Below are 11872 nucleotides of genomic sequence, written 5' to 3' on the forward strand. Positions count from 1 at the left end.
GATTTAAGAATTTTTGTCAAAGATTCCCAAGTTGAAAAATGTCAATATACAATATCTGTGAAACGAGTACAACTATATCATAAAAAACTTAAAATGTCTTTGGGGAGTGAGGAAGCTCAGTGGTCAAGTGCTTAATTGCGAGCCTTATTAGGTGCCTAACTGGGAGGGGTAGTGCCCTCCCGTCACCCAAGCAGCGCTGCATGAGCTCTGAAGGTCTAGCTCGATGGACTAATCCCTTTAACAGTAATTTAGAATGTTTCACATTTTTCAATTAAGGCATCTTTATGAATGTGACTAATTGTAAACGGCATTGTAATTGTAAATAAATGTTAATAAAGTACTGTATATTATGATAGGGTTGTATTTATGGACCTTCTATATGACACCCCCAACATACTTAAGTGGAATTTACCGGGTGGAATGCACAAGAATGGTGTATTTTTTTTTCAATCAAAAATTTCGTATTTATAAAGATTTTTAAGCCCATATTTATATATTCTTAATCTTTATAAATATGGCTTAAGTCATACTTATAAATGTTCCTAAGTATCTTCATAAATATCCCCAGTTGATATTTATGACTTAAGCCATATTTATAAAAGATTCTTAAAGACTTAAGAATCTTTATAAATACGGGCTTAAAAATCTTTATGAATATGGATTTTTTTTTTTTTTTAAATTGGAAAAAATGAACCATCCTTATGCATTCCACCCTGTAAGTTTGACTTAAATATGTACGGGGTGTCCTATAGAAGGTTCATAAATACCTTATCAAAATATACAGTACTTTATTAACGTTTATTTATAATTACTCAATGCCTTTTACATAGTCATATTCATAAAGATGCCAAAGTTGAAAAATGTGAAACATTCTAAATTACTTTGCTAAAGGGATTAGTCCATCGAGCTAGACCTTGATAGCAGCCCTGCAAGGGTAACGGGGAGGGCGATACCCCTCTCAGTGAGGAAGCTACTAGGGCCAGGAGTGAACTCTTGACCTCGCAATTAAGCACACTACCACTGAGCTTCCTCACTTCCCAAAGAAATTTTAAGTATTTTATTACATGGTTGTATTTGTTTCACAGATACTGTAGTGTATTCACATTTTTCAACTTCGGAATCTTTATGACTTATTTATAAACTCTTATGAATCTAGACATGCAACTGCAAAATCAAATTACTGCATTCAGATAATCTATTTATAATTATGTCACAAGTGTAAGAAGAGTGGTTACTAATACAATTTGGGACATGTAAAATACTCAACCATTATTGAAGACACCTTGTTAGCCTTTTTTAAAGGGTGTGGGTGGGGGAAGGAGGACGTATAGGTGGGGGTAAGAGGTGTATAGGTGAGGATGAAGGGGCGTACTGATGGGGGTGAGGAGAGGGGGGTTATAGGTCCAGGAAAGACAGGTAGGGAGGAGTGAACGTATTCATAGATAGGAGTGGAAGAGGAGGACTGGGTGTAAAAGCAAGGAAGGAGGGAGAAATGGATGAGAGGTGTATGTGGGAAAGAATGAGTAATGGTTAGGTACGGTGTTGGTGTCGATGGGGGATAAGGGGTGAGGTCCAAGGTGTGAGATTAGGGCTTTAGGGTGTGGGACAGTTGGTGGTGTGGAACTGGCAGTGAAGGATTGGTGAAAATGGGTGTGGGTGGAGGATAGGGGGTTGAACATGAGGGTGTTAGATACTGGGTAAGGGTGTGGGTATGGTTCTGGGAGTAGGTGAAGATGTGGTCATGGAATAATTGGTAGTGTGGGATGGGGGGTGAGGGTAGAGGAAAAGTGGTCAATGGGGAGGTGAGATAGGGGATGAAAGGCTTATGGGACTGGGTGAGAGTTGTGGGGGGGGGGGGTGAGAGAATGAGGGTGTATAAGGAGTGGTAAGTGGGAAAGTACGGGACAGGTGGTGACAGAGTGGGATAGGGAGTGAGGGCATGATGTAGGATGTGGGAAAAGGTTGTGGAATAAGGGGTGAGGGTGAGGGTGTGGGATGGGGTAAGGGCAGAGGAATGAGTGTAGGTGTGGGATGGGGCGAGGGGAGAGGAATAGGTGTAGGTGTGAGATATGGGGCTGAGGATATAAGACAGGAGGGCTGAGGGTGTGGGATAGAAGGCTGAGAGTACAGGATATGGATGAGGGGGTGGGTGTAAACCAGGGGGTGGGGGATAGTGGGTGCAGGTTTAGAACAGTGGGCGAGAGTGTGCGGGATAGTGGGTAAGTGTAGAGATTAAAGGTGTATGGGTGGAGAAGGCACGAGTGTGGGGTGAGGGTGTGGGTATAGGACTAGGGGATGGGGGTGAGGAACAGGGAGTGACTGTGGGATAACTGAAGGGAGTGTGGGTATGAAACAGTGGCTGTGGATACGGTTCTGGGGTAGTGATGCTAGGTGTAGGGTACAGAAGTATGGTGTGGGATAGAGGATATGGGTTTGGGGTTGTTGGTAATATATATATATATATATATATATATATATATGTGTGTGTGTGTGTGTGTGTGTGTGTGTGTGTGTGTGTGTGAGAGAGAGAGAGAGGGGGGGGGGGCGTGTGAGATACGGGATGCAGGTATGGGTGTGCAATAGTTTGTGAGGGTGTGGGATTGCGTACTGGCGAAGGTAAGTGATGGATAGGGTATGAGGTTGTAGGATAAGTGGGGGGGGGGAGGATGAGTGGAATAATGAGTGAAGGTGTGCGTGTGGGCTAAAGCATAAGGTCATGGACATGAGATAGGTGATGGTGTAGGTATGGGAGGGGTTGAGAGAGTAAGTGTGGGAAAGGGGTTGAGGGTGTAGGTGTGGAACAAAGGTTGTGTTGGCTACAGGTTCAGGATGTGTGATATTGGCTGAGGGTGAAGGTGCGAGATAGTGAGTGTATGGGTGTGGGATAGGGGGTGGGTGAGGATATGGGTGTCGGACAGGGGGTAGGGTGGGGTGTGGGTATGGGTATGGGATAAGGGTATGGGTGTGGGATAGGGGATGAGGGGGTAGGAAGAGAAGGAGGAAAAAGAGGATGGAGCAGGAGGAGAGGATGACCAGGGAGGAGGAGAAAAGGTGGGAGGGAGGACGAAGAGGCAGAACAAGGCGACATAGAAACAGATGGTAAAGACAGAGGAGGAGGTAGGTGGAGGGAGAACGGAGGAAGAGGGAGGGTAATCGAAATGTGGAAGGAGGAGAGAGGGTTAGGAAGGAAGTAGGAGGAAAAAGAAACAGAAAGGGAAGCAATAGGAATGTACAGAGAGTATGGAGTAAAGAGGGAGAAAGTAGCACGAGGGAATAGGTAGATGGAGAGGACAGCAACGAGGCAAGAGAATGAGGAAGGTAGGGTGAAGAGGGAGGGTAGGTGGAAAAAAGAGAAAGGAGGAGGGAGAAAGAGGTAGATGGAGTGAAGTAGGAGGAGAATGGATAGAAGAGGAATGAGGCTAGAGAAAAGAGGGGAGGATGGGTGGAAAAAGGAAGGAGGAGGAGGTAGGGAGAGGAAATAATGAAGGTGGGATGCAAGTTAAGTGGAGGTAAGGAGTGGTGGGGCGGTACACAAGGAAATAATAATACACTCACAACGTTGTAATTCAGAGATAAGAACAAACTCTTTGTACAGCCTGTCCAAAATGTATCTCAAACATTTCCTTTTGTTTTTTTTTACAAATGAGTTATCCATATGATTATGGCTTTTTTTGACAAAAAAAAAAAAAAATAATTTTTTATAACACAAATCTATGCAGAAAGAAGAAGAACAATAGGAACCTAGTGCCAAAATCCAGCACAAAGCCGGATCATCGGCTACAAGTTGTGTACGTTAGGTGGGCCGGAAGAAATGGGTCAATGGAAGGAGTATATCATATCACAGATGGGGCTATTGAAATGAGGAACGGAATTAGATGTCGGAAAGAAGACCAACAGAGGTAAGGAAGGACATGATATTATGGAAGTACGATGACTCGGAGAAAGTCTGCAAGAAGGGGGGGACGTTGGAGGCGAGACAAAAATGGAAATGCAACATGTCGCTGTAGTGTGTACTGTAGAGTGGACAATCAAGGAAAATATGGCGTAGAGAGAGAATGGTACTGCTACGAGTACAAGAGGGAGGGCGACCACCAGACATCAAATAAGAGTGGGTAAGTCGAGTATGATCAATTCTAAGGCGAGCTAAAGCCGTCTCCCACCTCCTATTACGGTGGCAAGGGGTCGACCAAGGAGAAATAAACGGTTTAACAACACGTAGTTTGTTATTAGTGATAGAGTCCCAACAAGACAGCCACCGGTGCTGAAGGAAGGATGACAGAGCAGGAAGGTCAGAGACTGAAATGAGGAAGGAAGGAGAGACATCCCTGGTAACTGCCATACGAGCCAACTGATCAGCACGTTCATTGCCCGCGACGCCCACGTCCCAGGACCCAACAGAACTGGACTCTTTTACGACGAGAGGAGATACGGAACAACCATTCCAAGATACAAAGAACTAGAGGGTGAGAAGCTGAAGGTGACTGAAGAAGGGATAGAGCACTATATGAATCAGAGAATATCACAAATGAGGAGGAGGAGGCACGACAAATATACCGTAACGCAAACACGAGGGCATATAACTCTGCTGTTAGAACACTTGCATAGGTAGGAAGGCTAAAATGATAAAAAGTGTCAGGAAAGAGTATCGCGAATCCAACGCCAGCAGGAGTTTTTGAACCATCAGTGTATATAGGGACTGCAGAGGAATGTTGGGAGAGATGGTCTGAAAACTGAGAACGGAGAATGAATGGAGGAGAATTGGACTTGGAATTAGGGAAAATGGAAGAACAAATGTGGGGTCGCGGAAGTAGCCACGGAGGAGACATGTGTGGAAAGGAAAAACATTACTAACAGTAAGAGAGGAGCGCGAGAGGAGTACGGGCTCGAACTGCAAATGGTGGCTTGGTCCTAGGAGTGGAAAATATGCCTGAGGCAGGACTGGGAGGAAGTAGAGAAGGGGTATGAGGACAACAGTGCAACTTAGCATAGGTAGGAAGAGAAAGAAGAGCACGACGGCGGAAGAGTGATGGAACTCCTGATTCAGTATACAGACTCTCAACTGGGGATGACTTAAAAGCACCAAGAGCCAGACGCAAACCGTGATGATGTACAGAATCAAGTTGTTGGAGGACGGTGTCTGAAGCAGAAGAATAAACTTGGCAACCATAATCAAGTTTGGAGAGAACAAGAACAATATGGAGGTGAAGGAGAGTAGTTCGATCAGCACCCCATGACACATGAGACAAAGTTTGTAAGAGACGGAGGCGTTGCAAGGCTGAGGTTTTCAAGAAGGCAATATGATCTTTCCAAGTAAGACAGGAGTCGAAAAGAAGGCCAAGAAAGGAAGTGGAGGTTTTGTATGGGAGAGGAAAGCCATAAAGAAAATGAGGTGGTTGAGGAATATGATGAGAACGAGCAAAGGTAATAGCATGAGACTTAAGAGAAGAGAACCGAAAGCCATGAGAAGTGGCCCATTCTGAGGCAGCAGAAACCGCACGTTGAATAAGAGCACCAAGGGCACAGATGTCAGAATTTGAGGCATATATTGTAAAATCATCAACATATAAAGAAGAGTGGACGCCAACTGGGAGACAAGAAACAATCCCATTAATTGTCAATAAAAACAGAGTAGTGCTGCCTTGGGGAACACCTTCGTATTGTGGAAATGAGTCCTAATAAGTATGCTGGACACGGACTCTAAAGAAACGAGCTGATAGAAAATTCTTTAAGAAGACACCAAGGTTACCATCAATACCACAAGAACGAACTGTGCGTAAAATATGGTAGCGCCAGGCTGTCATAAGCCTTCTCAAGGTCGAAGAATACTGCGATAACAGATTGTCGAGTGGCAAAGGCTGAACGGATATAAGTCTCTAGATTTAGGAGGGGAGTTAAGGTGCCGCGAGCTTTTCGAAAACCAAACTGTGAAGATGACAAAAGTTGCTTGGATTCTAGGAGCCACATAAGACGATGATTTATCATATGCTCGAATAATTTGCAAAGACAGCTGGTAAGAGCAATGGGGCGATAATCTTGAGGGGCATGGCCTTGCTTTCCCGGTTTAAGAAATGGAAGGATGGTGGCACTACGAAAAGAGGGAGGAAAAATACCCTCTGTCCAGATACGATTATAGTTAATAATAAGGCCATGGCCTGGGGGGAAAGGTGACGGAGCATATTATAGTGTATGCCATCAGGACCCTCACAAGTGTTCTTACAAAGACGAAGGGCAGAGGACAATTCATGGAGCGTGAATGGCGCGTTATATGACTGACTAGACGACAGCTTGAAGACAACTGGCGTACATTCAGCAGCAGTTTTAAGGGTATGGAATTCAGGTGAGAGATGAGAACCGCTACTAACATTACTAAAATGAAGACCGAAGCCGTTAGCAACTAGATGCGCATCTGCAACTGACTCCCCATCCAAATGTAGGACAGGGGAGGGCATGGGAAGATGTTTACCTGCTATTTTGCGTATACGTTTCCAGACGGATGCAATGGGTGTATTGGCAGTAATGGTGGAAACGTATAATTTCCAGCTGCGACGTCTAGCCTGTTTAACAGTCTTACGAAGAACCGCTCGGGCCTTTTTAAACAGCAGAAATGCACTCTGTTCATCCGGAGTGTTGCGTTTGTAGGAAACTTCCAACGTGCACGTTTAACGCGGAGTGCTACAGTACAGTCTGAATCCCACCAAGGTACACACTTCAAAGTAAAAGGACGGGACGACCTAGGAATCGCTGTCAAAGCTGCATTTAGAACTAACACATTAAAATAGGTGAGTATATCTAAAACAGTGGGTAAGGAAGAAGAGTGTATAGAAGGCACAGTTAAAGAAGTAAATAACGGCCAGTCAGCTTTCGGAAAACTCCATCGAGGGGGCCTGAGTATGGGGCAATATGTAGTAAAAGTAAGCCTTATAGGAAAGTGATCACTATATACAGTGTCCGAAAGAACGGACCAATGGAAATGTATAGAAATAGAAGAGGAGCACAAGGAGAGATCCAGACAGGAAAAAGTACGAGTTTTGTCGTCAATATGTGCTGAAGTTCCTGTATTTAGAAGGGATAAATCATTATTAAAAATAAAAGTCTCAAGTTGGCGGCCACTCGAACTGGTAATGGTGTCGCCCCATAAAGCAAAGTCTACAGTTAAAATCTAACAATAAAATTGGGGTGGGTAATTGTGTTAATAAAAGAGATAAGGCAGGGAGATCGATAGGTTGGGAGGGAGTAAAATATATGGACACCACCGTAATCCATCGTTCGAGGAAGACACGAACAAAATGACACAGAACCGTAGTGTGAATGGATAGACGTTCTAGCGGAACTGTGTGATGAACTAAAATGGCGGAAACAGGAAGAGAAGCAGGAGAAAATAAGAAACTATAGTCAGGTATGGGTACTGGGGGGGCAGACAAACGGGGTTCTTGTATGCAGACTAATGTAGGACGATGAACTGCGAGAAGATAACGAAGGTCATTACGATGGGCCGTAAAACTTCTAAGATTCCATTGTAAAATAGACATGTTAAAATTTAAAAAACTAAAAAAGTAAAACCAAGGGAAGTGAAAGCTTAAGAAAATTTTTTTACAATGGATAAAATATAATAAAAACGAATTTATAGCGGACTGGTATTTATATATCACCGGGTTGGTTCGATAGTTGGAATAGGAGCAGAACGTGGAGGAGGTGGATGAGCGGGACGGTCAGTATAGCCTGGTGGCATCGGAAGGGATAGAGGAGAGGGATTAGAATAAGAAGGAAGGGGGGCAGAAGGGGAAGGAGCTGTGGGAGTGGGAGGGAGATCAGAAGGAACAGAATGGTTCGGCTGTATGGATTATTTTTTGTGGACTCATGGGTTCCTGCAATGGAGTTGCCAGAAACTCCATGATGTCTGTGAGGGTTTCACTCTCGACACTTGCTGGGAGTGTCATCTGTGGTGTCGGCAATGGAGTTGATACAGGTTGTGGAGTAGTTTGTGGGGTTGGGATAGAGTTGGGACTTGTTCGTGAAGTCGAGATAGGGATCTTTGATGGAGTAGTTATCGTGGAGGGCAAGGGGTGGGAGGTACGCATTTTACGGGTTGGGGGGGAATGTGTGGGTTTTGTGAAACCCTTGGCATCTGAAGTGGTGGGAGGAAGTCCACGTTTGCCAGAGGGAGGCGGGCGGCGGGCATCACGCTGTGGCAGAGGGAGTAATTGTTGGTGGAGAGACGAAGAGGGCGAGGGGTAGCAGCAGAACAGGAAGGGTGTTGAGGAGAAGTGATAGGAGTAGACAATAGAGGCGATAGGGAGGAAATTGGAGTGGAAGAGTCTAGAACAGAGAAAGAGTTGGAAAGAGTAACCAGAGGGGTTTGAGAGTGTGAAGTGGAACAAGAAGAGAGAGAAGGGGAGGTGGAAGAGGGAAGAACAGAGACAGGGGGGAAGGAGACAACACTGACAGTCGGAGAAGAAGATGAGGAGGAGGTATGAATAGAGACTGGAAAAGAGGTTGGGACAGTAGGGGAGCAGGAGACTGGTGATACCAAGGGAGTAAGTGTGTAAGATTGGGAGGTGACGGCAGAAAAGGAGTTAGAGGTTGTAATGGTGGTAGAGTGGTGGGACTGGGAAATGGGGGAGGTAGTGGGGACAGGACGGGCCACTCGAGCATATGTAGTATTGGTAAAGAATCCTAGATCACGGGCACGTTGACGAGCTGCACGGAGGGAAAGACCTTCTTTCCAGCGAATCCTGGAGACTTCGGATTCGAAGGTATACACCAGGCAGTTCCGGGACGAGGCAGCATGAGAGCCTTGGCAGTTCGGGCAGACCTGGGTCTTTGCTGTGCAGGCTGAGAAGGTGTGGCCGGGTTGGGCGCAGGTAGGGCATATTGATTCTGATCTACAGTATTTGGCAAGATGTCCATAGCACCAACATGAAGAGCACTGTCGTGGACGAGGTATGTCTTCTTTGACACTGAGTCGTGTGCCACCAATAATGACAAAAGTGGGAAGATCGCGGCCCTTAAAACTGATCTTAGCAATGTTGGAGGAGTATTTCCGGCGCCCCTGAGGTGGAAGCGTGTAACACTGAACGGACAGTACTGCTAGGTGTTGGGCTGACAAGATGGCTTGTATATCTGTGGAGCATTCTGAGAAACTGCGATCTCCTATAGATATATATGAAGGGATTAGAACAGTTCCCGTGCTGGAGTTTAGGTGGGTATCTGGTACTGCTGCAATGGGATGACCAGAAAGATCAGTAAGCGACATCACCTTCTCAGCCTGCGCAGCAGTCTGGACAGTCAAAAGGCGGTCTCCATTTGGTCGTGATGTAAATGTTATGTCGGAACCTATCTGTCGAAGGAGAGAGAGATGGAGAGTGAGGTCATTTGTTGTCGGCTGGATGTTGAAGAACTTGGGCCACGTCTGGCGACCAAAAATTGATGTTATTGAGGGTGGGTTTGGAAAGAGGGGGGGAGGAAGGAGAGGGGGGGGGGAGAAGAAGAAACAGAAGGATAGGAAGAGGAAAGAGGCGGAAAAGTAGGGAATAGGGGATCCGCCTGTCCAGGAGAAGGTTTTGAAGGAGCATCTCCCGTTGCTCCTTGTGAATTTATTAATGTATCATTATTGGCCATGGTGAGCCTAATTGTAAATAACAGGAATTAAACTGGTCCACTCCTGAGAGCCCGGTCAGGAGTAAGGGCGAAAAATACAAGGGCTACCGTACCCATGGTTCCCCGAGGCCGTTAGCGACTGACACAGAAGAGACAGCCTTACATCCCATCAGCACGGCTCTCACACCTTAGGAAGGTGAGAAGAAAGAAAATAAAAGAAGAGAAGAGAAGAAAAATGACCAAGCAAAATTAGTAGGGCCAAGGACTGGGACCCAAGGAACCAAGCTAAAAGAGGTTATGAATCTCTGTCAGGTCAAAATAAACTGACTAGTTTAATCAACAGAAACAAATATGCATAAAACGAACCTACCCATACCACTATGCAGAAAAATGTACAGTTGGCCACAGAAAAAAAGTATTAATAAAAAAACACAAGCCATATTAAAAAATGTTTTTATAAATGGAGGCAACTCAGGATGTTCATTAATGTTTCCCATAAGTCAAGAGACACAAGATGCTCGTCAATCTGACATACATGGAGACAGCTCAGAACGTTTGTCAATATCTGACATAAATGAAGGGAAGCAACTCGATGCTTGTTAATCTCGGATATAATCGAAGGGAAGCAAACTCAAGTTGCTCATAATCTTTGACATAAATGAAGGGACATTAACTATGGATGCTCAATACAGTATTCTTTCATTTCTTGGTGCCATTCAAGGCAATCTTTTCCTTGAATGCAGTGATCAATGAACCAAAGCCTGGAAGACTGCAATAACAATAAAACAAAAGAACCAATATCGATGCATCAATATTGTGATTCCTGCAAACATAGCATTAAAAAGACTGGAGGTCACAGACATAGGGAAATACAGTAGAAAGTGAGGAGGGCCATTCCAGAACTGACCTGCTGCATATTAAAATCTTCCACAAGGACTACTGTTTTTTTATATATTTTTTTTTTGTGGCAGACTGTGCAGTACATCACTAGGACATGGCTATAATATGCATAATATAATCATTACAAGAGAATTGGCATAAAAATGTAACAGATACAAATATTTCAGGTAGGATTCAATGAACAAAACACCTATATTTCTTGCTTGTTATAAAAATAAAAGTACTGTGGGATTTACCAGTAAGTCTTGAATAGGACATATACATTTAGGAGCTTCTGGGCTGCGATTTCCTTAGTTTTATTAACATCTGTTGTTGTGGTCCCAGGTTCATCTTACCTATTCCCAAGAATCACATTGAATGGTGCAGAAACTAAATACTGAAATTCAATGAAAAAGGAAATACAAGCTAAGCACCATTATCCTTACACCATCGATTAGCCGCTAATTGGCAACACATCATTCAACAAGCTATTCATGTATAAAAATCAGTGATAATGTCCACACACTAACGAGCTACAAAACAACTGAAATTGTTATGCTTACTTAGGGATCAAATACTGTATCAACATACATGCTGAAATTGACGATACTGTACAGAATATCAGTTCAGAGATGTGGTTTGGTTACAGCACTACTTCTGACACCTGGGACCACAGCAACAGTAACCCACAATTTGCTGAACCGATAAACAGGGCTGCCCATATAAATCAGGTGTGTTGTGGGAACGTCTCAGTCTGTTGGGGTGGGGAACGCAAGTAGTTTGACTTTGGCAGCTATTTATGGGGAACGCAGGTATTTTGACTTTAGCAGCTATTTATCTATGTTCTGTTCAATTTAACTGGGCATTAAATTACCATCTTTCCTTCGTAAATGCTGAGTTGAAACAATACTGAAATATGGAGCTTGTCATGAAGAAATTCTATGGAAAGGATGTTAAGCAAGTGTTATCTAATTCTGCCAATGAAGTATGGGAAATAAATCTGCACAAGGACAAAAACTTTAGTCTCTATGTGTCATATCTCTGTGGTTGTTCAAATTGCATAAGGATGGGGTTATTAAAGAGCAATAGGTAAGGTAGTGGATGTTAGTGTGTCTAAGGCAAAAGGGAACGGTGTGGAAACTTCCTGTACGGTTGTTTGCAGATCATACTGTACTGAATTAGGTGAGGATGAGAATGAACTGCAGGGACTTGGCAAATGGGTTTGGCAGTGTATGTAAGAAACGGAATATAAATGTGAATGGCGATAAGAGTAAAGCAATGGTCTTTGTATAAGAGAAATTGGATTTAGGTGTATATAAGAATCGGAATATGAAAGGGAACAGAAACAAGTGTAAAGTTATGGTCTTTGTGTGAGAGAAATTGGGTTTGGGAGTGT

Source organism: Coenobita brevimanus, chromosome 95, assembly GCF_032717465.1.
Source record: "Coenobita brevimanus isolate Jiangsu-jjx chromosome 95, ASM3271746v2, whole genome shotgun sequence".
NCBI lineage: Eukaryota > Metazoa > Arthropoda > Malacostraca > Decapoda > Coenobitidae > Coenobita > Coenobita brevimanus.